Source organism: Suncus etruscus, chromosome 7, assembly GCF_024139225.1.
Source record: "Suncus etruscus isolate mSunEtr1 chromosome 7, mSunEtr1.pri.cur, whole genome shotgun sequence".
NCBI lineage: Eukaryota > Metazoa > Chordata > Mammalia > Eulipotyphla > Soricidae > Suncus > Suncus etruscus.
Genome location: NC_064854.1, coordinates 111,464,693 through 111,492,320, shown reverse-complemented (window position 1 = coordinate 111,492,320; position 27,628 = coordinate 111,464,693). Strand labels below are relative to the sequence as shown.

The 27,628-nt window shown below is 33.3% G+C and overlaps 1 protein-coding gene and 1 non-coding gene across 2 annotated transcripts in view; both read left to right on the top strand.

The window, feature by feature from the left end:
• The window catches only part of SYNPR (synaptoporin), a 360,846-nt gene that overhangs the window by 115,331 nt on the left and 217,887 nt on the right, over positions 1 to 27,628 (top strand). The window lies entirely within an intron of this gene.
• On the top strand, positions 15,786 to 15,892 carry LOC126015021 (U6 spliceosomal RNA). Its single transcript, XR_007497929.1, has one exon. It is a non-coding gene; the product is annotated as a U6 spliceosomal RNA (small nuclear RNA).

Sequence of the window (27,628 nt, the reverse complement as noted above, 5' to 3'; positions counted from 1 at the left end):
GTCTTAAATTAAATTTCAAGACCTGTCTGACAAAACAAGTTTTATAGATGTGAACCCACAAGCAGGGGAGGGGATGATTAAACTCTGTTGGCAAGTCAATATGCCATTTCTATAGAGGTAAAGAAGGAATAAGTTCTCAGTCACTCCTTCCCAAGCTATCTTGAATAAGTGTTCCTTTCAGAAATAACATTAGTTTTGTTATTGCCTCTTTTTCAGACAAAACCTCTAGTTCTCAGATTAACAACCTTCTTTTTCTTAGCACATCAAGAACATTCCTGGATAAATCTCTGGGTTGTCAGGTCTGTGGTTTAAAAGGATATAAGATGGAATGGAAAGTGGAAATAGTCCTTTCTTTGCAGTTCAGGGATCATCAATACTCACAATTCAACTTCAAAACAATAAGCAGGCACTGGACAGATAGTACAAAGGCTAAAGTGCTTGCCTTGCATGAGATTGAGTATGAGCTGAAAAGAGTATAGAAGCCCTTGTACATCCTAAGAGTGGCCTGGATAGTCCTGAATAGTACCACATGCTTAGATTGAATAGCCCCATACCCTCGGGCCTTCACAATGAACTTCGAGAATTTAACAGCTGGCCCAGTTGACTGAGCATGGCCAAAAATGCCATATAGAGCATCAATTGGAATCTCCCTCCAAGAAACACATAAACAAACAGAAAAATGTAAATATGCTTATTAGTATTATATTTTCTGCTACAATTCACTTCTTATGACATCAGAACTTCTCTAGTACTTTAAGAAGAGCAATAGCCTGAACACTTAAGGAACTGATGTTGTATCTAAAAGTTTTTAGAAAGCTTACCAAAAAGAAAGGGATAAGGGCAGGCAGCAGGACAATATGGAATGAAGCAGGAGGGAAGTGAACCCTCTGGTATAGGGTGTGATACTGGAATGTTTTAGGCGTGAAACCCTAGCATTAACAATTTAACATTAACAAATTAGCATTAACAATGTTGTAAGTCAAATAAATTTTAAAAAGCGCTACTTAAAATATGGTACCTGATATTAAATTTAGAAAATATAATAGGATAAAATCAAAAGTGCTCTATTAGGTGACCATATTTGTAGGAGTTTCTTACTACTTACTAAGACCTGGATTCAACTACCTAATCTTGCTCCAGAAGTACAGATATAGAAAATGTGATATTGATTCAAATGTATGGTTTTAATGAAGTGGAACCCTTTAAAATATTAGCTATAAATTATATTTAAAGTAGAAATTGGGTTTAGGGATGTGACTCAGCCGTAAATCACATGCCATGCTTGTGTAAGCCCCTGACTTGAATCCCCAGTCGCATAGGATTAAATTAAAATAAATAAGCACTATCACAGAAACAAATTGTTACCTATTTATCCTACAACCTACAAAATTACTTTATCATTCCCAATCCTTTTCTTTCTTTTGTTCCATTCTCATTCCTTCCCATTATTTTCCCAAAAGCTTCTGAGATATCTCTGTGGAGTTCTTGGACCCAGAACTTTACTTTATGATATAATTATTTTTGGCAGTTCCAAAAGAATTACTAAGTCCTGTCGTTCTATGATACCAGAAACAGAGACAATACTAGTTTCTGTTTTCTCTTGGTGTAGGAGAATTATAATTCTGAAAATTAGACAGACAAGTTTCAAATCAGGTATACTTCTATTTCATTGTTTGGCTTTAGATATAAAGCCATATACTTTACAAAAGTTCTTTTTATCTGAAAGAAATAAAGTAAATGATAGTTTCTTCAAAAATATAATAAACCATAAATAGGATTCAAAATATCTTAGGTTTTTCTTGTCTTCATCCAGTAATTATCTTTAAAAAATAAAAAGTGACATTGAGACAGGTATTCAGTTAACTTCAAAAACAAATTGGATTTGAAGTATATAATATACCAACATAATAAAAAAAAACAGCATCTCCATTTATTCTTAAATATATATTTAGGAGAGAGCAGCATTTTATTGTTCCAAAAGTTGTAAAGATGAGAAGAGGTAACATTTTTCTCAGAAAACTGGGACACGAATGATCAAGTGACTAATTTGTTTAAAGGACCATGTAATGTCCCAAGTTTCATTGTTATTCATGGCCTTCTGCAAATTACACTAACCTCCAAATCAAGGGCTTGGCAATGCAAAGATGACAAAGCAATATACTCTATGATGAATCATAGAGTATGAGACTGTTTTAGCTGTAGAGTCTTAATAAAATATTTTTATAATGATAAAAGCAAATGAAATATTAAGCTCCACTAGCAAAAGCATAACTACTAGGACAAAGAGTTATAACTTTTTGTTGCTTAGAACACACATTAGACACTCAACTTGAATCTGACCACTTTCCTATATTTCAGAGGACTCTATCAGATGATTGTAACTAGTGAGAAAATGAAAACATTATTCAAAAAGAAATAGTTTAATGATCTAGACTAATAAACTACAGACAATAAATATTTGGGGGGGAATAGAAAAGAGGACCATGCAACTACTTTGATAGTAAGAGTTTTACCAAATGCTACAACTGAACCAACAAGGTGCAATGTCTGAGAGTTTCCCAGATTTCTGCCATTTGATCTGAGATTTATATGAGGACCACAGCCAGTATTAGGGTCTGTATTTACAAGCTGACTTACTTGCACATGAAAAGTTGAAGCTGTCTGCTTCAGAAAACCTTATTTTCTTGCCAAATGGATTTTTCTAGAGTTACATACGTGTCCTCACAATATGGCATCTAGAATTCCCTCTTGGAAAAATATTTTCTAAGAGAGGGATCAATAAGAAAGCTACAGTGTCTTTTTTTTTTTTTTTTTGGTTTTTACAGTAATGTCAGGTTTTCTGGCTATGTGCCAGTTGCTCCTGGCTTACTTTTTTTTTTTTTTTTTGGTTTTTGGGCCACACCCGGTAATGCTCAGGGGTTACTCCTGGCTATGTGCTCAGAAGTTGCTCCTGGCTTGGGGGACCATATGGGACACCGGGGGATCGAACCGCCGTCCTTCCAAGGCTAGCGCAGGCAAGACAGGCACCTTACCTTTAGCGCCACCGCCCGGCCCCTACAGTGTCTTTTAAGATAATCATATAATGACACTGATTTGGAAAGAATAATGTTAGCACATACTTAAAGGAAAAAGAATTATGCTCCACCATTGTAAAGTAGCAATGTCAAAGAATTCATTAATTAATTTATGGACATACTTAAAACTTCAAGAAAACTTCAAGAAGCACACTAAGTTAAGTAATGAGTGAATTGAAAAGTTGTAGAAAAATAGTTCCTCCAAACAAATTAAGATAACTACCCTTATGTAAATATATTAATAATTACCTAAATAAAATACTACAGGCAGAGTAAGTGGAATCAGAACAGAACAAACCAGAAATAATTAGGTATGAAATGCTATTTGAAATGCTCACTTTAAGTAAAAGACAAATGGAAATAATATCACTTGGTCTGATTCAAGAAGTATTCATACATACTTTTACTTTGAATTTTACTCATACATACTTTTACATAATCAAGTATGTAAAAAGATGTGTAAATGCTGCATCAAGTCAGAGTAGTTTCTATATGCGATAGAAGATATGCTTAGATTGTCCAGGAGGATCCCACAGGAATAATTAGCCAATGGTGAAGGCAAAACAGGATTCCTGAAAGTATTAATAATACACACAAAGGCTTAATTACTGACGAAAAAGAGAACCTATTATGAGAGAAATAAGTTTATTACACTTGTGTTGTTTTGAAACCAATGATAAAGGTAGATAAAGGATTAGAGCAAGATGGAATACATGGCCTCAATGAGGTGATAAGAGGAAATGTATAAGGAGAGCTACCAGTGAAATGGCAAAGCAAGCACCCAAGAGGATAATTGGATTTTCTGCTGAGTGTTCTGCAGGTGTGCACACTCAACAGACTAGTTGGGAACCCAATAAATACTTGACAAAGGCAGAAGAAGGTCAAATATTGAATTATCTCTCTTATCTGAGATATATAGAAACATATATTCTTCGTGGCTAGGGAATGCAAGATAGTGTGTCATAGATTACAGTAGTGAAAAGTTTGGCCCTAGATTACAGTAATGAAAAAGCCAAGAAAGGAGAAAAATGGAGGGAAGAAGAGGTGAATGCGATTTAATAAGAGCAAGGGTCAGGGGACTTGAATATATCAATGAGGAAAAGGAAAGTGTTTGTATATCCTAAACCACAGATCTACTTATACTGAAGTATAGGATCCAAACTACTATAGTCTATTTTAAAAATAGACCTGTGAAGGAAACAGGTTTGATGGAGGAAAGGAACCCAGGGACACTATGTTGACAGTGATGGTGGGACTCATACTGGAGCGTTGTATTCCTGAAAATCTAGCATAAACACATTTGTAAAACATGGTGCCTAACTTTGAAAATAATGCATTCAAATGTTAAAGGCATTCAGTTAATAGCATTCCATTGCTATATTCAAATAGACAAATAAAGAAAACTATGGTGATCCTTGATGCATTCATTGAGAAGTAGAGTTGTATTAAGGTGATTTTAAGAGTGCTATTTCAATAATGGTCAACGTTTTTACCTGCCATTACATTTCAGGTAAACTGGCCTGAGGACAAATAATAAAAAGAAAGAGAAAAAAATGCAACAAAGGAAGGTTACCTGCATACTGGCTTCCCAAGATTGTGCAAAGTTTGAATATCATTAGTTATGAGACTTTTAGAAAGTCATGTGTATATCTCAAAGCAGGAACAAACTTCTTTGTTTGTTCAGGGTCAGGTTGATGACAGAATAAAAGACTAAAATACTTTTTAAAAAAGTTACATAACATACTGGGAACTAGTCTTGTGTTCATAATGGGCATTATTATTTTATTGCATTGCTTATTTATTACAGGGGTTGATGTAGCCCTAATTATGTTATCAGAATAAAAATGGTGCTTCAAGCAGCTATTTTTAATGTATCAGAATTTTAATGTCACAAGGGCCTATTTTCCTTACTTAGATTCAGTGTTTTATAGAGTTGAGAATTTCTTGACCAGTAGGAGATGATGAAAATGCTGTTATTTGCCAGGGGCACATCTAGATAACAAAATACTCTCTGCTGTCTTGACTCAGAGACACATACTTCAGAGACACAGAGTCTGCCATTTATTCTCATTTTCATATACTTACTATTTCTGCTCATAAGTAAAGAGCACTATTGCTGAGAAATGGGTTCCTCTGACCTAATAAAGGATGGAGTCAGAAGCAGGGCTTCTTAAAGAAACTTCCTTTCTGAATCTAGTAATCAACATTAGGACTGAATTATTATTTGTTGGGAGGCTATCCTGTTCGTTACAAGACAGTTAGCAGCATTTTGTTCTCAGATACAAGGGCCAACCCTGCTAAATTGTGACTTTAGCAAATGACTCAAGACATTGTCAGACTTTCTGAGTAATATTTGGGGGTGGGGCTCATTTAAAAACATTTTGAAAACTATATATGATAAAATTTACATTACAGAATAAAATTCTACTTCCATCTCAATAATAAAGTTTAATTTCATAATCCGGCGTTCATAATGAAAAGAACCCAGAAAGATTCCATTAATTTTTCTTCCCCTATTTTTCTGACTTAAAACGTTTTAGGCAAAAACCGTACTAGAAGAAAAGGCGATCCTGTTTGTGACTATAAAGAGGAAGTTATGGTAATTCCAAGATAGGGATGTATGTAACAATTCAGGATATACATAACATATACTGAATATGTGGACAGTTAATTCAGTGAAGGACAATGGAACAAGTATGTTAGGTTTAAATTAGTCCCTCCATATTGCCTTTGCTCCAGTAGTTAGTTCCCTTTGCCTGGAGCTCTCTTCTCTTGAATCTCTGCATGACCATTCCTTTATTTTCACAAGGACTCCTTTAAAATAGTAATATTTTTAAAATAGTAAGTGAACATATTGCCCTCCACCAGATGACTCCTTATCCCATAATAGAGGCATATTTTCTCCATAATATTTAATCTCAAAATTTGTTTCTCTAGAAGATTAACTATAATTATTCTCTCAGATTCTCAGTGGAGTATGAGGCCCCTTGGAGTGAAGCCTGGTATACTTGACACAGATTTTACCAGTGTGATAATAACACAGCATTCAAGTACAGAGCACCGTGGAATACACAACATGGATACCTAAACTATACAATGATATAAAAGAGGAATTTCTAGAAAAAAAATATGACCTCAGGGCTTAAGAGATAGTACTGTAGCAAGGACACTTTTCTTGCATGGCACTGTCTTCCTTTTCATACCTGGGCACTGCATATGATCCCCTGAGCCCACTAGGAGTGATACCTGAGTACCGAGCCAGGAGTAAGCCCTTAGTACCATCAAGCCTGGCTTCAAAACAAAAGCAAAATACCTCATATGAAGACTAAAAGAAAACATAATCTAAAAGAAAACATATTTAGACTAGAAGACTAAAAGAAAACATATCTATTAGTGCATAGATCATATGTGACAATATTTAGCTTCACAATTACCTTATGAAGTGGGTACATTTGTTGGACAGCAGCCTTTTATGTACTTGCCTAAGTTACCTTGCTCAAGGTCGTACTATTTGTTCATTAGAGCACTCATGGAGAGCTAAGATATGAAACTGAATAGTCTAGTATCAGAGCCTGCAAACCTATCAACCACAATAATGAAGAAAATAGTGGAGTAGTATAGCTAAGGTCCAAAAATGAGACATGATGTTTATAAAAAGCTTCAGGAATATTATGTAGAGATGAAAGATAGTGGCAAGTGAAGAAATAAGTCAGATAAAAGACTAAACAAGACACCTTATCAAAAGACTACGAATTAGAACATTATGAAAGTTGTTCTTTAATTAACTTTTACACTGGAAACTAGCATCAGCTATCTCATAACTAACTGAATAGAGTTGATATCTATGACCTCATCTAATTTACTAGTTGGAATATTTTGAAAGGTGTTTTGGTAACTGTCCTACCTCCAACTACCATTTATAGGGTATTTTTATTCAAAAATACAGCCCAGGTGTTTAGTATCCTGGTTTGTTTTATTTTTTTGAAAAAAAGGCAATAGAGCATTAGTTTTTCTCCAGGAATAGATGGTTTGTCCAGCTGTAGATGCTGTAGAAAGGAAGCTGAATGTTAATTAGATGTCAACAGTAATTATGGTGATTATGTTTTTTGAATAGCTATTGGGAATAGCTGGATCCACATCTAGACTGTGATGTGAATGACATTTTAATAGTTTTTAGAAGAAAAGGAGAGCAGCCTGTTACTAAGGAAATTACAGTGAATAAAATTATAGTAAAATAGATTTCTTCACAAAGAGCTATAACAATGGTAATAGTCACACAAGCAGTATATAGTATATATTCAAGAAATTTTTGAATCAGGATTCTTTTAACCCATTATCTTATTTGCCTGAAAATTGCACTGAAATGTTTAAGTTTTCATAGAATTAGGTCAGATCAGTTTTTATAAGCCTATCACTTTAATGATATTTTAATTACATGCTTTTTATCTACTATGGGGACTCTGGTACTGCACTAACTTGTAGGATCGTCTACTTCGTAAGACATTTATATTGAATCAATTCATTTAAAATTAAAGGCACATTTTGGAATATTAATCTTTAAGCAGAAATTGATCTTTATTTTCTGTACTGAAGTCCTACTTTAAAAAGAGCATTCCTTGAAAGAAAGTCGATTGTTTGAAATAGAGCATCTACTTTATGTATTCTTTCATTTCAAAGTTATGAAATTTGCTACTCATGTCCATCTTAGGGTAAGGTAAAATCAATCATAATTTTCAAGATGCAGTTTTAAAATCTACAAGAGAGATGCTACAATAATTCTTTATAATCACAGATTATAGCAAGTGGTGTATATAAGTTGCATTTATTTAGTCATTCATTCAATAAATATTAGTCAAATACCTGCCAGGTTCTCATGAGAGATGAGTACATTTCTCACCTTAATGTAGTTAACTAAATCATTATTTGATGTCATTCTTAAAGAAAAGGATACATTAGTGTCAATGTCTTTCAACCTTATTTAGCACAGCCTGGGTAATTTTAATCTTCACCTTAGTTCAAAAATGTGGCTGACATACAATGACAAGCAAGCTATATTCAGATTATATCTATAATTTTCTATGGTAGGTCTTCAAAATACAGTGTGTAGAAAGTAAACAAAGCAATAGGTAATCTCAAATACACAAATTCCTGAGATCACATGGAAAATAAGCAGGTTCCAAACACTTTCTCAGAAGAAATGTTCTGTTGATCTATATGAGGGTATATAGCAAATGCATATATGGGGCAATAATACATGAAAAGTGCAAAGCTCTGAAGAAATGTTCATTCAAGAAAACAAAAAGTGCTTTTTGACCAGATCATAAAAAATAATAATTTCCATGCTTAGTGTTGAGGCTATAAAATATGTAGTAGAATTCATATATGCTCAGGATTTGAAGATCATTAAAAGTCAAGTAAAGCAATTGGCTGTAAAGAAATAAATCAAGGAAAACAAACAAGCAAAAAAAAACAAATAAAAATAAACTCTTGGACTTTGCCAAGCTGAGTTTACTAAGAGGGGAGGAGAAGAAGGTAAAAAAGGGTAGAAAAGGTCCAAAGAATGGTGACAAAAGGGATATTATATTTGGATCATTGGCATGGTTGGGTAAACCAAATTCAAAGATGTGTAAAAGAGTATTCCTAAATTACATGTTATCTTGTAAAAAAATACTAGTACCTCAAGTTTTTAGAAATAAATACATATTTGCTCCCCTTGAAAACAAAGTGAAATACAAAACAAAACAAAAGGGAAGCAGATGAAGGTGTTGAGCAAGAAGTGTTTTTGTTTGTTTGTTTGTTTGTTTTAAAGAATAGGAATTGAGGAAACCTAATTTGTAACATTAGAAAGAAAACTTAAGAAGCCAAGCCTCCCAAACATAATTGCCAAGTCACATCAGGCCAGATACGTATGTAAAAATCTATTCTCTAAAGAGCTCTACTATTGGTCTGAGTGTCTGTCTTTACCACAAAACTAAGCTATTTTAATGACTACTGCTTTATAGAGCAATTTGAAGTTGTGGAAAGTGATGCCTACTATCTTCTGAGTTCAAAGGAGTACTTTAGCTCTTTATGGACACTTGAATATTCTGAGATTGCCTGTTAAGTACATGAGCAATTAATTTTTGATAAAGGGGCAATAAATACCAAATGGAGCAAGGCAAACATCTTCAACAAGTGGTGGAAAACTAAATAACTACACGTCACAAAGTAAACTCAACTTTTCTTTAATTCCATGCACAAAAGTCAAGCCAAAAGGGTTAAAGACCTTGACATTAGATCTGATACCATAAGGTACATAGAGAAAAACATAGGCAGAACACTTCATGACATTAAAGCTAAAAACATAATCAAGGATGAAAGACAACTGGCCAAGCAAATGAAAGAAAGGATAAATAAATGGGTCTACATAAGACCAAGAAGCTTCTGCACCTCAGAGGAGATGGTGTCTTGGATACAAAGACTTCTCTAGAATGGGAGTAACTATTAACCCAATACCCATGTGATAAGGGGCTAATATCTATGACTTACAAGATACCTGTAGAGCTTAACAAGGAAAAGCATCTTTTATCCAACAAAATGGGGAAAGGTAATGAACAAATATTTTCTCAAATAATAAATATAGAAGCTCAAAGGCTCATGAAAAAATGTTCTATAACATTAGTTATCAGGGAGATGCAAGTCAAAACAAAAACTGGAAGGGAAAAAAAGAAACCCAGAACAACCAATGTTGGTATGGATGCAGGGAGAAAGGGACAGTGAGAATGTCAGCTACACCAGCCTTTCTAAAAAACAATATGGACATTTTCAAAAAACTAGAACAGAACTCCTAGATAATCCAGCAATACCTTCCCTAGGGAATGTATCCTAGGGGCACCAAAACAATTCAGAGAAGATTTGTGCACTTCTATATTCATCATGATGCTACTCACACTAGCCAGAATCTGGAATCAACCCAAGTGCCTGAGAATAGATGAATAAATAAAGAAACTGTGGTACATTGATATAATAAGATACTACACAACTCTTAGGAAAAATTAAGTCATAAAATTTGCTTATACATGAATGGATATGGACAGCGTTATGCTGAGAGAAATGAATCAGAGGGAGAGGGATAGACATAGAATAATCACACTCATTGAAGAGATATAAATTACAAAATATAATAATGAATATATTATATTTAATAGTATAAAATTGCTATATTTAATAGTATAAAATTGCTATCTAAAAGCAATTGAGATCAGGACCAGGAAGACCATGCTAGTCCATTGAAAGAAGCTTGCCACAAAGAGTGAGGGAGTGAAATTAGAGAAGAAAAGGGACCTCTATGGCAATGTTAGTTGGAAATGAACCCTCTGGACAAGAACTGGGCACTGAAAAAATTAATGTTATATGCATGATATTTCTTCAGCAACAATATTGCAAACCATAGTATATAAAATGAAAGAGAGAGAGAAGAGAAAGAAGAAGAAGAAGAAGAAGAAGAAGAAGAAGAAGAAGAAGAAGAAGAAGAAGAAGAAGAAGAAGAAGAAGAAGAAGAAGAAGAAGAAGGAGGAGGAGGAGGAGGAGGAGGAGGAGGAGGAGGAGGAGGAGGAGAAGAAGAAGAAGAAGAAGAAGAAGAAAGAAGGAAGGAAGAAGAAAAGAAGAAAAGAAGAAGAAAAGAATAAGAAAAAGAAGAAGAAAGAAGGAAGAAGAAAAGAAGGAAGAAGAAGAAAAGAAGAACAAGAAAAGAAGAAGAAGAAAAGAAGAAAAGAAGAAGAAAAGAATAAGAAAAAGAAGAAGAAAGAAGGAAGAAGAAAAGAAGGAAGAAGAAGAAAAGAAGAAGAAGAAAAGAAGAAGAAGAAGAAGAAGAAGAAGAAGAAGAAGAAAAGTACCTGCCCTTGAGGACAGAACAAAGTTGTAATTGTAAGAGGAAAAAAGCAACCAACTGTATTGTGAACAATTTTGTAATCACACTATTTAAATAAAGTAATTCAAAAAAATAAAGGGCTGCAAACTAAGCCATGAAAAATGGTGGCTATACTTGGCACAATCATGCCACTGAAATCTAGCAATTTCAGAAGAGAGGTGAGTTAAGACTCCACCCTCCAATGCCACGCTAGCTGCACCTACCACCCACAATTGTCAATTAGCCAGCAGACCACGCCTCACCTTTAACTCTTTGTAGAGACAGCAATCTGACCAAAATTGAAAGGTATTCCAGGGAAAACTATGAATGCTAAAGTGGCCCATATGAATAATAAATAAATAATAATTTCAGTTTATTCCGTTTATTTTTAGTTCTTTAGCCTCAATGAACTAAATGGATCTCAAGAGTAGGTCCAGGAGAACTGGTCCATGGTAAGAGACTTGCTGCAAATAACTGGAGAGTGCAATTAGGACAGAAAAAGGACCTCTGTGACGGTGATAGTTGGCAATGATCACTCTGGACAAGAATTGGTTGCTAAAAAAAGTTAAAGTGATATGCATTATACCTCTTCCGTGGCAAAATTGCAAACCACAGTTCTAAAAGATAGAGACGGAGAGAGAAAAAGAGAGATCATAAAAATGTCTGCCATAGAGCATATAGGCAGATAGAGAAGGGGGAAGGAAGGGAGAGGGCAAGAGGGAAACTGGACACATTGATGGCTTGAAATGTGTAATGGTGAAAGGATGGATGTTAGATAATGTATGGCTGAATTTAATCATGAACAACTTTGTAACTGTATTTCAAGATAATTCAATTAAAATCATAATAAATAAGTGAATATTTAAAAAAAAAGGCATTTGGGCTGACATCATCAGAACATTTTTAGAGTGATGCGGACACTCTCCTTTACCCCTCCACCCTTCATATCCTGTTGTTTTATACTTCTGGAAGTCTTGGAAGCTGAAAATATGCCCCACAAAAGTCGTAGTATCCACCACAGTGCTTGGAATTTCTAGATCTCAGGATGGCACTATAATTCCAAATCCTTTAATACTGTCGTCCCAAGAGGCAAATTCCAATTTAGATGCCAATGTGTATTTGAAGCCACCTAATGTTCAGAAGCAAAAGAAAAAACAGAAAGATTAACTAGCAATAAGATTTTAGTAAACCTTTTGACATTGACTAAATGACCTCATTGCCAGATGTAATAATTTTCACAAATTTTCTTGTTGCTATATTTTTTCTTCTTTCTTTACATTGTTTGTTTGTTTGTTTTGGGTCATACCCAGTGGCACTCAAGGTTTACTCCTGATTCTGTGCTCAGAAATTATTCCTGGCTCCGGGGACCATAGGGGATGCCAGGGATTGTACCCACGTTCGTCCTGGGTCAGTCTCCTGGAAGGCAAATGCCCTGGTGCTGTGCTATTGCTCCGGCCCCACTTCTTTTCTTAAAAATGATTTCTCTTCCAGTTACCTAGAAACAGATATATTGTAATCAACTATATCATATATGGTCTTTAAATAAAGTAACCTTTGTATTAAAATAATAGAGAGGGCTAGGGTCTATTTTGGCATTTTAGAATAATGACATTTCCCTTGTCTTACTGAGATATAATTAGCATTACATATATTAAATAATTATCACATATACACAATGTATTGCCATAATAACTTTAGCTAATATTCACCACAAAGTATAGTCATACTTTTTAATTTTTATCATACATTTTTAATATTTATGTCAGTACTTACCTGGTGATTGTGGCATAAAAATATATTTTGAAGAGGCATACAATTATATCACTAAAATATATTCAGCAGTAGAAGTCAATATTATTCAATAAAAACTGAATATTTTTTTAAAAGATGATTAGGACTGTCATGTAGAAAGTGGTTTGGAGAAATTAAAGCTGGCTGCAGGACTTGTAGTCAGAAAACTACATGATTGATTCTGGTAGAAGTTAGAATGGTCTGTGCTGAAAAAAAAGAGCAAATTGATTTGAAAAGAACATAAAGTAATTAATAGAATCCACTAAATATTGTTTACTGTAGCTTGAGAACATATCAATATGCTGGTTTTAACAATAAAATTATTATGTTGGATGTTCACTCTATGACAGGCACTTGATCAATATTTAATCTTAACAATATGAATTCAATAGACTAATTCTTTTTTTTAACCTCGCATAGAGAAAATTGTGAATCAGAGAAATTGAATATTTTTCTGGCATCACCCTGTGAGTAGTAAGGTAGAATTGGTATCTGTACACTGGCAGTCAATCCAAGAGCCCTTGTTCTAACTAGAAATGAATTTTCTAAAAAAAATTGAGATTTTAAAACTATTTAAATATTGAAATTATGTTCATTGAATGTAACTTTTAATTATCAATATTTTGTGTACAAGTCAGAGCAAATGTCCTTGAGTTTGCAGTGAAATGTGTTCTTTCTGCTGTAGTGAAAAATCAGAGTTTAGATTAAGAAAGAGAAATCAAATAAATGGAATAAGAAACAGCACAAACACAGCATTTAATTTAGGTATCCAGTACCTTTTCAACAGCAGGTACCTATTCTTGGTGTTTATTGAATTCATGACAATATATTATTTTTTGTTTTCAAAAAAACTATAAGGCAGTTGTTATAATTCCAATAGATGAATTTAGAACCTAATATTGAGACTGACCTTGTTTATTCTGAGGGTCATTACATTGTGATAGGGCAGAGGCTTGTCTGATTTTAATTCTTTTCCAACCCCTCAAAAAAATCACAGAGATGTAACCAAGAGGTAAGTATTCATGCAGAACATAGAAAAGAAGGAAAGTTTCATTTAAAGCAGAATTGGGAGCTAATAATTAACCAACATAATCTCAAGTTATGATAATATAATTGGAAACAACCAACAAAATCTCAATGTTACAAACAAGATTCATTAGAATAGCAAGTCTCTTGTCATTATAGTCTTACTATGCATGATTCCTGATAAAGGAACATGTTCCTTTAGAAACTTTAGAAACTCATTCTGATGTCCAAAATATTAGAAGTCAGTGCCAGAAGACAGTATGAATTCCAATCTAGATATTTTTATGCTGATAGAAGTGATTTATTGCCCTCTGGATCATCACAAATTGTTCTACATTTGAATAAATTAGATTCTAGGAAATAGTAACACACTTCTGAATTGGAAAAGAACATAAAGTAATAGAATTAGAATAAATACCTGGGATTCACAGAAATTTTTTGTCATAGATGAAGGATTGTTTGATTGAAGGACTGAAAACATCAAATAGGAAACGGAACACAAACAGTTTAAGTTAAAATTATTTACCTACTCTCACACATGTATCTGGCTGCAAATGATACACAGAGCTATTTCCATTGTCTCTTGGACAAATTTCCATGAACAAATCTCATGAACAATTTAGAACTAATGAACCATTGCAGCAAAGACCAGACATAAATGGTTCAAGAGTGTGATGCTAGGTCTAATCAATTTCTTTATTCCTGTGCTTAACACAGTTCCTAATTTATAACAAGTTCTCATGTTGATAAATACACTTGAATTATTGAAAGACAGCAAGAGATATGAACTACTTAATCCTAGATAATAATAGAGTGCTGAGTTCTGATTACATCTATGGATGCCAAGCACAGATTACCTAAAATTACATCATCCTTAACATTTAGTACTCTCTACTTCAATTTCACCACCTATAAAATAGAGATTTTGTGGTTGCAAGATATGTCACTTATGGTACTTAATGGGGCCAGGAAAAAGTGATAAAGGAATAAGTGATAAAAACTATTAGCTTTTACTTAGTTATCAGCATTATTTATATGTAAGTTAAGTACTTTACCTTGTGATTTTAAATCACTTTCCAAATGCTCATTTCAAAAAAAATTATTGCAGAAATTATTTCTAGAAGAGGTAGATCCAGCAATCTAATCCAGTTTTTCTTTGGGATAGATATGGAATATAAGACAAATGGTAGAGTAAGAAGAAGGACTCATACTGTAACCCAGTTTATCTAAGTATAAATTCTCATTCTCTTTTTGACAATTTTATGTTGATATCAATTGCTTGTTGTGTTTTTTCCTTCCAAGTCTAGAACACTTGATTCCATTCAAAGGAGCTGAGAACAACCACTTAAGTTGTAGTTCAAGGAAAATATTGAGATTTTCTAATAGAAACTTTATCTTCACTCATTCACAGTGTCTTTAGAAAAATGACTAACTTGGCTTCTTAATATGGCCACACTTAGTACTTACCCAAATGGTAACAAAAGCCTATTGGCTTTGACTTAGTTTTCTCTTAATGCCCACAGAGGTGTTTTCCTGTCTCACTGGCACTTCTTCTCTTAATCAAGTCTCTGGTTTCACCAAGATTTTAAGCTTTTCTACTCTCTATCTTTTACCTTCCACTGTAAGTCAGGTAGACCTTCTCTTGTTTCCCTGCAAATGCAACCAACTTGGATTTGCTTTCCTCCTGTTTCATATGGCCAATGCTTGCACCTTATATTATTCCTTCCTTCCTCAAAGTTTTCCACTTTGATTATCAATAGCCTTTTCTCCTCTCAGCAAAGCTCCTTATATATCAAAAAACATAACTTGTCAAAGTTATTTTTTCTGATTTATACTTCAAGAAGATGTTTTAGAATTCTGAAAAAATCAAAGTAATTTTGTTATCTTTAATTTCTGCTATAAAAACTAGTTTTCCTTGAGGCAGCATAGTTCATGACTGACAGGCAGAAGGGTCATAAAGGCCATGATTAGATAGGAGAAAGGAAAATTTAAAAGAGCATTGCTTCGTGCTCGCTTCGGCAGCACATATACTAAAATTGGAACGATACAGAGAAGATTAGCATGGCCCCTGCGCAAGGATGACACGCAAATTCGTGAAGCGTTCCATATTTAAAAAAAAAAAAAAAAGAGCATTGCTTCAATGACATATGAGGTTATAACATGCCCATTCGTTAGATATTCCATTTCCAGTCATTTGTCTCATATCTTTGTTTGACTCACTGTTGTTACTGGTTTCTGAATTCAGCTGCCTTGCTATAAAAGTAAGTGAGGAGTTTCTTCTGTGTATAGTACCACAATTGTGATACTCACTGTGAATTTTTCCAAGTTTAAGGGCAGTACTTACATCTGTATTGGTTTTTTACTGTGTACTTCTCAGTAAGTCTTAACCGTAACCTTATTTCTGCTATTTGTCATATTTTTCAGCTTCCGCTTTAATAATAGCTCTTTCATACTCAATAAGAAGGGTGCGTATAATATGTGGCTATTCATGATTTGACATTACTTCTTGGTAGAAGCTCTATGGAATAATGTATAATTTATTGTACTCTCTGTATCTCTCAATAATGTTCCAAGCAGTGGAATTTACATCCATTGGCCTCACAGATTAAGAATGATATGGAGTGGATCCTCAATCCTTCCTTACTAAGTATCAAGTAAGAGAAATTTATATCTTAAAACTACTACATTTCGGAGGTAGTTTGTTAACAAACTTTAACCTTATTCATTATGATTAAAACAGAAATGAAACCCAATGGTGTAGTGTACTTACTAATATACATCTTCTAAAATAATTATTAAATTATTTAAGATTTTTTTCCTGTGTTCTAGATTAGTTGTTCAGCAAAGTCATGAACTTAACTATGGGTTGGAGTGTGTAGGTATATGTGATTCAAAGGTAAAACAAATGTCTCATATATGTGAGGCCCTGGATTCAATTCTGGGTACTCTCAAAAAAAAAAAAAAAGACAAAGTTAAATTTCAAGCTCAGATATTTGTTTTCCAAAGTTTGTGCTCTGAAAACTGCTCTAAAGATCTCCCAGAGAGTCTAGAAAATTGGTTTAAAAATTATCTAGTTTTTAATAATGGTCTTTTAGGATAAGTTCCTAATGAATCACTAGTGATAGATAATGTAAATTGGTTGCAGTTCACTTCCAATGGGAAGAGAAGCACAATGGCCAAATTTGTGCCATGCTATATCGAATAGACATCAGTGGTATTTCTCACTGATATTTAACTTTTAAATATTTATTTCTCTTAAGACTTTTTTCTGTTTTAAGTGGTCAGCCTGCCAGATGTAGAAACATGAAAATGTCCTTCCCAATTTCGCTATAGACTATATAACATAACAAATAACTGCTCTACACTATGAGATTTCACCTTCTAAATTTCAGTGTAGAAATGAGCAATCTACAGGGTCCCTTTACTATGGGTCCATTTAACTTATAAGAGGCAATAGAAGTTTTTTGCTTTAAGGAGAACTGCAATGGCAGAGCTCAAATCCTGGCATTAGTATAATAACACTATAACAAGGCTGCAGTTTTGAAAGTAGCTCATTCAATAGTAAAGTACTGGGAATAACAAACTTCTTTTCATCAGGCTTGTTTTCCAACATGATAGGGGTATAATTCCTGGAAATTTGACAGTAAGCCCAGTTCCCTAAACCTCCCTATAATACTGTGAGCTAACGACTATCCGTTAATGACCTTGTTTTCTGCTTAATCAGCTGTAGTCAGCTTTTGCATCTTACAAGTACGAACTCCAACTGAGGCACTCTGGAAGCTGAGTCACAAAGATTTCAAGCCAGAAAAGAGAACAGCAAATGTGTAATCTAAAGGTTTATGTGCTAGAAAGAATGGTCTATGAAAAAAGTTGGAAAGCAATTAAGAGTCGGCAGGAATGTGGCAAAAAATAGAACTTTTATTTCCTGCTGGTGGGACTGCCACTTGGTTAAACCTCTTTGGAGGATGGTATGTAGTCTTCTCAAAAATTAAGAAAAGAACTTTCATGCAACCTTCATTCCCATGAACATAAAACTTTAATCCTAAAAAGCCAGATCCACATCTATGTTATTTCTGAGTTATTTATAATAGGTGAAATATAGAAAAAAAAATGCCCACAATAGATCAACAAGGAAAAAAATTTTTTTTTCGGGCCACATCTGTTTGATGCTCAGGGGTTACTCCTGGCTAAGCGCTCAGAAATTACCCCTGGCTTGGGGGGACCATATGGGACGCCGGGGGATCGAACCATGGTCCTTTCCTTGGCTAGCACTTGCAAGGCAGACACCTTACCTCTAGCGCCACCTCGCCAGCCCCACAACAAGGAAATTTTGGTAGATATAAAAAATAGGATACTACTCATTCATGAATAAAGATAAAATTCAGCTATTACCTCTAATTTGAAAAGAAATTAGAGGTTATCATGTTAAGTGAAATGAGTAAGAAAGACAAAGAAAAACACCAGATCATCTCTTTAATTCATGGAATATTACGAAACAAAAATATTAGAGAATCCCTGATGAAAATAACCCTAAATTATATTAATAGAACTCTGATATGAATTTGGGGGGTTGTTAATTGGAAGGGACCTTGGGATAATGGTGAAAGATACTAGCCTTCTTGTCATAGACATTGAATGGTAGTACTATAAGTATAATACAATTATATTGTTACTATTGCAAAATTAAGTAAAATAGCAAAATAAAATGTAAGGTATATATGGGCTGAGTGAAGAAATAAAATCTAAAGCATCTAATAACTACAGAGATAAACATTAAAAAGGAAGAGAGTTAAAAGTTTTAGTTTAGTTTTAGTTTAATAAGTGTAGAAGTCTCCTTTTGCATATTTATACTCTCTTAGATTTGTTTATTCATTATTTTAACAAATATCAATTGGTAATCGATATGTGATAAATAATTGATCTTTGATTAAAATTTTTGATATTTGATAAATTATCAGATAATAGTTGCTAAAGCTATCCCTCAAAACTGGTTCTATACAGGTATTAAAGCATAAAAATCATAAATAAACAGAAATAATCTCAATCATTTTATGTAGTGGAAAGGCATTGGTGTATGAAAAATTAGCAAGAATGATTATTTTTTTTGATAAATCTTTGAAACAGGGATGCAGTTTGTGGGAATCTATGTGACAACCTTCAGAGATTTTTCCAGAAACACTGATGATCATTCCTTTCATTCAATCATGATTGACTCCTAGCTTAACATGAAACACAATGCATGTTTTAGTATTCTGAATACTAAACATAGAAACATAGAAAATATTTAGTCTTATGAGATGAAAGCACAATGATCAAGAGATAGTAAAGATGGTATAAGAAATATATATGTAGTAATACTTTGGTAGTGTCTGAAACTTGCTGAATAGAACACATATGCAGAATATGTATAAGCCCTGGAGAAAGAATGAATATGACATTTGTGGAGCTGTAAAGCAGCTAACATTCAGATGAAGAGAAGTGAGAAGGCTGCATTGAGACTGGGAAGTCAAGTAAGATCGTGCAGAATCTGAAAGTTTCTCGAAGAATGTGTAACTTTTTTTTTCCTACTGAATAGTTTGAAGTTATGCTATGCCATACTGTAACATTTGCATTCTGAAATGTTATGTTGACTATTGTGTGGGTAGAAGTTGGAAATGGGGAGTCGGAAGAAAGAGTAAGTTAGAAGCCTTTAACAATAGTTGAGGCATGTATAGGTTGCTAGATAAAGCTTGAACATTTCCAGGAGAGATGAAAAATAAGTTAACTTGATAATGAGTTAGATATGGAATGTGTGGTGACTTCAGTTTTTATGACTTGGGAAATTAAGAAGAGCCACTGGAACAACATTATGTGGCCACTGAACAAGTGAGCACATTGTCTTCAATGTTATACTAAAGATTTGGATATAAGAAACTGAAGGTCTTTGGAGAATTCGGTTCTTAAAATTTTATGAACAACTTTCCATTGCTCTTAAAAGCAGAATCTTCTGAAGCTAGGAATTGATTAAATACAGACTGAAAAGCCCAAGTGTGATATATTCATGTCTTTATTTGATGAGGTTTTATCACATATGCTATGTGTACCTAGCAGTCAGGTTATGGAGTCAAGAAAGGGATATAAAAAAGAAAGGGTCATTAAAGAAAGCTACATTAAAGAAGGCATTATAAAGAAGGTCTTACGGTGCAGTTAAATCACAAAAGGGTTGATGTGCAAACATAATAAAATATAAGTAATAGGGATAGACTTTGAATTTCTCAAAAGATTTTGAAAGCATAATTCAGAGCTCAGATGTGTTCTGGGAAGGAAAGTAAATGATGCCACAAAGGCTTAAAGGCAGAAATCACATAATTTTAAGTAATCACCTGATTTAAATACGTCTGAAGCAAGGGAAGTGTAGGTTCAGCAGTAGTAGAAAATGAGGCTAGCATTTTAGGTAGAAACCTGATATCAACTCTTCCATGAACATTATGAATTGACAACTAAGATATGTTAAGTGCTACTGAAGTATTTCTTACAAATGGAAGAGCCAAATTAAATTTGGTTTTTGTACACAATTCTTCTAAAACCATGGTGGATGGCTTTAAGGCGATATGAGGGTCTCTCAATCTCTGTACTATATCTAGAAATGTTATCTCTCTATCTTTTTGGTAGGCACATTTAATATGTATTTGTATCTTTATTTTTCTAAGTGTCTGTGTCATTCTTTTATCTCCTTTGAAGCACTGCATTTGAAAATTTCTATAAATCAATTAATTTCATACTTCATCTCTTTCAATATAAAATTAAATAACCATCACAAAATAGCATCACATGCTCACTTGGTAGAAACCATAAAATAATCTTCCTCTTTAGGTAATGATTTTTCCTATTACAAGAAAATTTAAAGTTAGACACATGTACTTTTATTTTCTTAATAATTTACAAGCATAGTCTTTTATTATATTTCATGATTCATGAGACCTGGATGGGAGGTGACTTAAACTAATACTAGTATTTAACTAATAGATTCTTAACTATTTGCTACAATTTGCTCAGAGGGTAACTGCCAATGAGAATTTTGAAGTAAAAGTTGTTTTTTAATATTAATTTAAATAATGGGTAAATAATTGTAGAGAATTCTAAGAAGTTCCTAAAGAGTGTATAAGGATTTATTTGATCTAAAATTAAAGAAAGATAGAAAATGAGATTCCACTAGTTAGTTTAAACCTATTTTATTTTTATCATAAATGCAGGTGATGGGGGGGGTGAACACAAGACCCATAAAATAGAGCCTGTAAGCATTACAATTTTAAATCACAATATTTTAGATACTTTTTGGCTTACCCCATTCAAATTATTATGAGCTATGGGTTTACCCATTGTCTCAATATAAGTTGCTGGCAGCCCTGACAATGAAAATGAAGATTGCTGTTTAGGGAAGAAGACTTTGTATAAACAATTCCTTACAAATTGTTTATTTTCATGCTACTTAGATGCTAAAGTTTATCATATTATCAAAGGATAATTGGGAGTTGGACATTAAAAAATAAATAAACTTGTAAAGCCTAGGAGCTGCAGTATCATCAAATAAGGGGAACTTCTCATCTATCATCTGAGTAACAATTGAAATGAGAGTAAGAAGAGATATTTATATCACATATTATGTATGTGTTCCAAAAAATGAAGACCCTCGGTTATTTTTTCTGTTTTTAGGCAGTAACTTGAGTAGCTGATTGACAACCTCTATTATGACATCAATATTGCAAATAAAATAATAATTCTTATGTGGGAAGAAAAGCAAAGGAGGCTTACAGTGGCTTAATAATAGCTTTCTGCTGGCTAGATAGCTGAAAACTTAAAATACAGTTGACAGTAATTAGTTTTGTGGGGCTTTTTCTTTGAAACACAAAATGTTAAATATCTTTTTTTAAAAACCCATACACAATAGAAACCCATCTGATAAATTTCCTTCTTTTTGGAGTTTTCTTAGTCTGTGAATGCTTTACCTCACTCTGGTGAAGTTATGTTCAAAAGAGACTTTACACAACAAATTGTCTAAAGCATGACAGCAATGGTAGTGAGGTGCCAGCAAAGCAGCAATAACACTTCTCTGTCTTTTCAATGTTTCCATTCATTAATATTGTAAGTATGCAAATTGATCACAAAATGTCCAAAATCTTCTGCTACTGAAAAGATTGAGAAATTTATCCACTACATATTTTGAAGTAATCAAGATCATTAGGATCAAATCCACCTGTTAGAGAGGAGTTGGTGGTTTGTTTGTTTGTTTGTTTTTTGAATCTAAAAGAAAATATATTTAAGAATGGAGAATGTGAGTTTAATTGTTGAGTGCCTTGATAAAATGCACTATTCAGTTTAGATAGATCCTAATTTTAATAAATACCATTTTCCTAAACAAGACAGATAATTAGCCAATATGTTCATGCTTACATCTTCCTTTAAAAAATTAGGAAATAATTTAAAACTTGTAACTTTTTGGAAGTGGGGGAAATTGTAACTTTCTAACTTAATATATTAATGAGGTATTTAAAATTTTAATTGTTAAAATTTTCTAAAATCTGAAAAATTTCTTAACTGTAGTTTTCTAAATTCAGCCCTGCTGAGGGAAGGTATATGAGAAGCTTGAATTGTACTCCCAGAAAAACCAGTGGTTCAAATTTCAAGGGGTTTTGTGAGGTGGTTGTTAAATATAATTTATTAAATTATACACTTATGATCAAATTAATTTTGTTAAAGTAGACTAAACACTTAAAATGTGTCTTTTTAAAAATATTTTACTACATTTTACTGCTAACTCTGTTAACTATGTTTTTGAGACAATTTATTCTAAAATATCATGCTATTACATATATCTTCTACTCCTACATTTGATGGCATACATTGAGAGTTAGAAATTGGTTGTGCTGGATGTCATACAGCACGGAATATGTAAATGAGACAAATGAGGATTTGATTCATTAATTTATTGATGGTCTAGATTGGTGATTGGCAAACTCTAGTCTGAAAGGCAAATTTTGTCCAGGTAATTATAATTTTTTTATTTTAGTGTGAGTTTCGAGGGGTTGTTGTTTGTTTCTACTATTTCCAGTCCTGGTGGGACTCAAGTGACCTTATATGATGCCAGGGATTTTATCTGGGTTGGCTTATATGCCTGTCAACTTCACTCTTACAGGCTCTTGTTTGTTTTTGTTTTTGTTTTTAGGTCACATCTGGCAGCGCTCAGGGATTCCTCTTGGCTCTATGCTCAGAAATCACTCCTGGCAGGTTCAGGGGACCATATGGAATGCCGGGATTGGAACCACCGACTTTCTGCATGCAAGGCAAATGCCTTACCTCCATGCTATCTCTCCGGCCCCACTCTTACATGTTCTTAAAGAGTATGTACGTGTGTGAGTGTACGTGAGAGAAAGAGAGGCAGAGATAGAGACAAAGATAGAAACAGAGACAGAGAAAGAAAAGAGAGAAATCTATGGGCAAGCTATATGTGAAAAACTTATTAGAGTTGGAGTAATAGTAATGTGGAGAGGGACTTTGCCTTGCATGCAGTCAACCCTAGTTCAAACCAGTACTCCATATGATCCATGAGTCCACAGAGAGTAATTTGTTTTAGGTGTGACCCCCAAACAAAAACAAAAACAAACAAACAAAAAGATAAAAAAGAAAAACTCTTACTATAGAAGAAAGGTTGTAAATACATTAGGCTTTGAGGGCCATGGCATCTCTTTTCCAACTGCTCAACTCTGCTGTTGTAGCACAAAAAGTGTTATAGACAAGATGTAAATAAATTGATATGGATATGTTCCAGTTTTACACAAATAACCAGAGGGCCCGATTGAGCCCATAGTTCATAGTTTTCCAACCTCTGGGGTAAATTATAAACAGGAGTAATGAAGTCTAATCTTTGTAACTGTCCTAATCAACAATAATAATGGTAATAATAATCTTCAGATCTAGGCAATGTCCTTAAGGACTTAAAAATACCAATAACCTTTGCTATATCAAGTTGCTACACAGCTAATTTGAATCACTCTGCAGTTCCACTAGGGAAAATTCCAACTTGAGGACTTTTTGGACCATCTGATGGTGATGGTGTTGTGAAATGAAGGTTTGAAGTTTTGAAGCTCTTAAAAAATTACCGAATTCACTAAGTTCTACAGGTAATTCTCATAAAGTGAGAGAAAATGGGGTGCATCTATTTTTTCAACTGATTGATTAATTAAATGGTCTAAAAACAAATCTTTGGGTTATTGAGTTATGAAACACTATATTTAGTTCACATGACTTTTTTTGTAGAAAGATTGATATTATATTGCTTCCTTTTTATTTTTTTGCTTCTCTAGAACCACATTTAAACCCTATATACAGAATTTATTTCAAGCATGCCTATGGTACAAATAGTATCATCCTGTTTAATCTTAGCATACATTAACCTGTAAAAACCTGTACCAACTGTCCAGTTACATGGTTTGCTACAATAAACAAAATGCATGATTTAATGAGGCCTTAATAATTTGTTTGAATTTTAATTTTATCTTAGAGAATAACGTATCTGTCCCTGTACATTCTTTCCACTTCTAGTGTTCTTTTACCTGCATCTTAAAATGAACAGTATTTCAATGGTATCACACTTGTCTCCTCAAATCTTAATTATTGGGTGTTATGAGATGTTATGGGAAGGTTCAAAGTTGTCTCTCAGAGGTTTTGCAAGTAACCAGATTGTATAATCAATAGTAAACCTGCTGGATGGAGACATAGCCTATCTGAGTTCAAAGCTTGGCCGTGCCTCTAGCACAGTGTGAGCCTGAATTGATTTCTTCCATGCCTGCCTTAAAGTGCTATACTCTATATAGCAAAGTAGGACAAGAAAAGCCCTAATATCCCTTGTAGTTAGTTCATATTTTGTGATATCATATACTTAGAATGTCCAAGTATGTTTGGACTGCCTTTCTTAATCCCTGGCTAAAGAGTAGGATGAAGAGAAATAAAACTGAAAATCTCTGGTAAAAGGATGCTCTGGAGGTTGAAAACTGATTGAAAACATGCCAACACAGGTCTCAGTCCTTTTAAATTTAGTCCTATGAAGCTTAATCATTTTGTTTCTGTTTTGGAGCCCCACCTAGCTATTAGGACTTATTCTTGGCTCTGTGCTCAAACATCACTCTTGCCATTGTTCCAGTACCCAGTGGTTTGCCAAGGATCAAGCCCAAATTGGCTTGATTTGCAAGGCAAATGCCCTATCCACTATACTGTGTCTCTAGCTCCTTGTCATTAAAAATACTTGCTAATATTTAAAAGCAAATTATTTTATATTAAATTGTGGATTGGCAGCTATCCTTGAAAAATTATTGGCAATTCTTGAAAACCTATCTCTAGTTTTGGTCCTTACATTTTCTTATTGTGTGCCTTCTATAGTGGTAGCCAATTTTCCCATTAAGAAGGCCAGAGAAGTTGGAGAATATATATTTCTTGAATATAGAATATAGAACATAGTTATAGGACCAACATGTGAAACTCTCATTTGAGAGATCACAAAGAGCTCCAATTCCTATACAGATAATAGAATATAAAAAGGCTAGGAGTGGGTTTATTTTCTTTGTACTTGGAGAGATTCCAATAACTTTTCTTATTCCCACTCCCACTCTCTGCTCCTTAGGCAACTATAGTTCTGTTATCAATATTCACTTTTAAAAATGTGTTTATTTTAGACTCCTTACCACTGCTTAGGGAATATTGGTCATTCCTGGTGATACATGGTCAACTAGACCCAAAAGTTTATGCTAGACCTAAAAAATGCAGTTTTTCTAGCTCTATAGTGGCAGGCAAACAGTATTAAGAGCATATATTGCATGGTATTTATTGAGTTTCCACATGTACCTGTGACCATTGACCAAGCCCTACAATCTGCAGTTTTCATTTTATCCTCTCTATTCATTAATTTTATACTTTATGTTGCAGGCATAGGAATACATCATTATAGATGTCTTTTACCTTCTATTTCACTTTTCATAACTAACTACTGTTCCTTTCCTAGCAACACAATATCTTTTATAGTTGTGTAGGATTTTATTGTATAAATGCACATCTTTTTTTATCTAAACACTTCTAATGGACATGATGGTTGCTGCCATTATTTTGGATATCATGAATGCTGCAATTTATATTGGGTCCATACAAATTTTATTTGTGGTAATGTTTCTGCATCTTCTGCTAGTTCTCCAAAAGTGGGATTACTAGATAATGTATGACATCTCTATATTTAAGTTCTGAAGATAGCTCCATAGCCTTTTCCAAAATAATTGTACCAGTTCCCACCAGTGCACGAAAGCTCCTTCCATCCACTCTCTCCAACACTTGTTTAGTCCTGCTTTTATTTTTAAACCATTCATTGGTTCAAAGTGTTATCTCATTGTGGTTTAGATTGCATTCACCCAAAAATAAATGATCAGGGATATTTTAGTACGCCAATTAGGCAAGTGTATGTACTTTTTGGATAGGTATTTACTCAAACCTACTTCCCACACTAATTGAATTGTTTCAATTTAGTTTTCTTCTGCTGTTATATTGTATGAGTTCTTTATAACCCTTGAATATTTGTTGCTTGTTTGATATATATAATCTATGAAATTATCCTCTCCCATTTCTGAGACTGTACTTTTGTTATTTTAATACTTCCTATGCACAAATGAACACTATATCAATAAGTGTATTTTAATTTCATTTAGTCTCAATTGTTACTTTTGTTCCCTTCTTGGTGTTGATTCTCCCAAAACTTCTATAATAGTAATATCATGGAATGTTTTTCAAAAGTATTTTTCTATGTAACTTTTGGCTTCAGGTCTTACATTAAGGTGCCCAACAATACTTTTGTTTATGGTTTTAGAATATTCTAAAATTGTATTAATAGTAGTAATATTAGTACATTTATTAACATGTATCAATATATCATTTGAATATAAATTTAGTTTTTCCAGCATCATTAGTTGAAAAAAACTTATTCTCTATTAATGGTCATTTGTTATATATTAAATATCAATATGTATAAAGTTTTTTCTTGGCTTTTAATTATTTCCTTTGTATCAATTAAACCAGTGTTACTATCATTTGTTCTGTGCTAAATTTATTCCAGTACTTGTTAGTTTTAATTATGGTCACTTTATAGTATAGTTTGAAATAATTTTATCATCAGATTGCCTCCATTTCTTTTTCTTTTTCTTTCTTTCTTTTTCTTTCTTTCTTTCTTTCTTTCTTTTTTTCTTTCTTTCTTTCTTTCTTTCTTTCTTTCTTTCTTTCTTTCTTTCTTTCTTTCTTTCTTTCTTTCTTTCTTTCTTTTTCATGATTGTGATAGCCATTTGAGTTTTAATGACTCTATAAACCATCGCTTTTTGTTCTTTAGTCTTTAAAAAAGTCATTTGAATTTTGATTAAAATAACAGTAGGTTGTATAATTTTTGTATATAAATATTTTAATCTCTTGATAACTATATGAAAAGTATTAGTGCCTTACTATCTTTTTCTATGTATCTGAGTCTTATAAGTACTGTATTACAAAGTTTTTAACTGCTTTATTAAACTTATTCTTAGGTATTTAAATTTTATTTACAAATAAGTTTGGTTTCTTAATATTTTTCCTCATTCACTATTTTCATATGGGAATGCAACAAATTTTGGTACATTGATTTTGGAGCTAGCTACTTTGCTCTACTCATTAATTATTTCTAATAGCTTTTTAATGGAACCTTTAGGTTTTTCTATAATATTATCATAAAATATACAAATTATGATAGCATTGGCCTTTCATGATTTGGATGCTTGCAATTTTATATTTAATAGTTCTGCCTAAGATCTCTAAT